General features: G+C 45.1%; 1 pseudogene; it reads left to right on the top strand.

Moving 5' to 3' along the window:
• Window positions 1–343: 343 nt before the first annotated feature.
• On the top strand, window positions 344–958 carry LOC103607392 (annotated as a pseudogene).
• The last annotated feature ends 2,116 nt before the right edge of the window (window positions 959–3,074 follow it).

Raw genomic sequence — 3,074 nt, forward strand, 5'->3', positions numbered from 1 at the left:
TTTATTTTTCCTTTGGTTGCCCGTGCTTTTGGGGTCATATTCATGAAGTCTGTGCCCAGCCCTATTTGCTGAAGGGTTTCTCCTATGTTTTCTTTTCTTTCTTTTCTTTTTTTTTTTAAAGATGACCGGTAAGGGGATCTCAACCCTTGGCTTGGTGTTGTCAGCACCACACTCAGCCAGTGAGCAAACCGGCCATCCCTATATAGGATCCGAACCTGGGGCCTTAGTGTTATTAGCACTGCACTCTACCAAGTGAGCCACGGGCCGGCCCTATATCCTATGTTTTCTTTAATAAGTTTTATTGTTTCGGGGTGTATATTTAAATCCTTAATCCNATTATCTTTGCCACTCTCAACCACATAACATTCCAGACATCTCTGGTAGCAAAGATTTACAATATGTCAACATCACACTGCATGTCCTTTTCTGGCCTGATGCTAGCCAGCTTCCTCACATCTTCTCCAGCATCAGAGAGGACTATGATGAGCATGTGCTGCCCTCCATCACTAGAGAGATCCTCAAGTCAGTGGTGGCTTGCTTTGATGCTGGAGAACTAATCACCCAGGGAGAAGTGGTCTCCACACAGGTAAGCAATGATCTGACAGAGTGAGCAGCAACCTTTGGGCTCATCCTAGATGACGTGTCCTTGATACATCTGACCTTCAGGAAGGAGTTCACAGAAGCAGTGGAAGCCAAACAGGTGGCTCATCAGGAAGCAGAGAAGTCCATATTTATGGTGGAAAAGTCTGAGCAGCAGAAGAAGTCATCTATCATCTTTGCTGAGGGTGACTCCAAGGCAGCCGAGCTGATCACTAACCCCCTGGCCACAGCAGGTGAAGGCCTGATTGAGCTGCACAAGCTGGAAGCAGCAGAGGATGTTGTGTACCAGCTCTCATGCTCTCAGAACATCACCTATCTACCTGAGGGACAGTCCATGCTCCTCCAGCTGCCCCAGTGAGGGCCTACCCTCCCAGCACCTCTTCAGGCCAACTGGGCCATAGCCCTGATGATTCCTCAACACCACCTTCCTTCTGCCTGCACCCTAGAAATCACCGTGAAATTTCGTGATTGGCTTAAAGTGAAGGAAATAAAAGTAAAGTCACTTCAGATCTCTAAAAAAAAAATAACCAACAAGAAGAAGAAACAGGAAAATGTGACCAATATAACCATACAAAAGAGAAAAAGAAATCAATGGTGCCTAACCTCAAGAGGATCCAGATGTTAGAATTAGCAGACAAAATATTTGAAGCAGATATTATAACTATGTTCAAGAACGTTAAAGAAAATATGATTGTAATGAATGAAATGATTGGAAATCTCAGTGGAGAAACAGAAACTATAAAAAAAAAAAACACCCACAGAACTGAAAAATAATAACATTTGGAAAAAAAAGACTAACAAGAAGAAATAGCCCATTTTTTGCCTGTGATAGCCTGAGGATGAGGCCCATGGCTGTTTCATGTATGGCAGAGCAAGAAGATGAAAAGGACATGAGTCCTTAAATGATGCCTTTGAGCCACTGGATTAATCAAGATAGAAACTTGCCTGCCACCTGACTTTTTGTACTGGGAGAAAAAAAAATGTCCTTACTTAAGCAATTTCTGTTTGGGTTTTATGTCACTTTGTTGGGAAAATATAGGAAAATGGTCAGGGTCCCTCAGATGTTCAGAACCTTGCCAAGTGTTTGCTGTAATATCCATGTGTGCTCACATGTTCCTTGTTTATTGTCTAATGTAATTGCACATGTGCGCCCAGCTGTCCTGGATTATGGACTTAAGTATAAAGGACAAGTGGCTCTGATCCACAGTGCCCCCTGCCCCTGGGATGTCCCTGGGGGGGCCACAGGGAGGCCACTACTGCTGCTGGAGGCTGCTGTAAGCTGCTGCTGCTGCTGCTGCTGCTGCTGCTGCTGCTGCTGCTGCTGCTGCTGCTGCTGCTGCTGCTGCTGCTGCTGCTGCTGCTGCTGCTGCTGCTGCTGCTGCTGCTGCTGCTGCTGCTGCTGCTGCTGCTGCTGCTGCTGCTGCTGCTGCTGCTGCTGCTGCTGCTGCTGCTGCTGCTGCTGCTGCTGCTGCTGCTGCTGCTGCTGCTGCTGCTGCTGCTGCTGCTGCTGCTGCTGCTGCTGCTGCTGCTGCTGCTGCTGCTGCTGCTGCTGCTGCTGCTGCTGCTGCTGCTGCTGCTGCTGCTGCTGCTGCTGCTGCTGCTGCTGCTGCTGCTGCTGCTGAGGACTGAGCTTGTGTTGTTTGCCAATGGCTCCTGGGATCTTTCCCAATTACCTAGTGTGGACCTGAATGTGAGGGATCTGGTGACCCAGCCTGGCATGTGAGGGGTCTGGAGACCCAGTCTGTACAATGGGTTTGAAGGCTCTGAGCCCTAGCCCTGACAATACAAATGGAAATTTAATATAACTAAAATAATGAAATGTTATGGCTTTAGTTATGAAATGCCTAGCCATATGATTAGGGTAGCTATTGCCTCAACCCAACACACATGGGGAAGAAAGAAAAATAAGTGATAATATTCTGAAGTAAAGAACATGGTTTAATTTGTATAACCCATTGTTCACCAAGTTTATGTGACCATATTTTTTTTAAAGTAACATCAACTGATATATTAAGTGCACTTAGGAAAATCTTGTGTAGACCCTGGTTTCTACCATCTAAATCTGCACCATTCGATTATATCACCCATGGATATTAAAGGCCACAGGCTATTTTGACCATATAACAAGTGGGATACACAAACAATTAAAGGTTTAAATTGGTGACTTCAAATCTTCCAGGAGCCTGCTATTAGAAACTTTCATGTTTACAAGTTACTGTAAACCCTTGTTACTCAAAGTGTGGTGTGTGATCAGCAGCATTGGCCTCTGAGCCCTACCCCAGACCTACTGAATCTGAGATCCACATTTCAACAAGACCCCGAGATGATTCATATGCACATTAGAGTTTGATAAGGACTCCTGTAAACTATAAACTGCAAGATAGATGTTACTTGCATTATTATTAATGAAAATACAAACTGACATAATAATAATTTCTTAACCTGCTTTCAGAGACCTTCATGGGATCATCTCA

Source organism: Galeopterus variegatus, unplaced genomic scaffold (assembly GCF_000696425.1).
Source record: "Galeopterus variegatus unplaced genomic scaffold, G_variegatus-3.0.2 Scaffold151, whole genome shotgun sequence".
Classification (NCBI taxonomy): domain Eukaryota; kingdom Metazoa; phylum Chordata; class Mammalia; order Dermoptera; family Cynocephalidae; genus Galeopterus; species Galeopterus variegatus.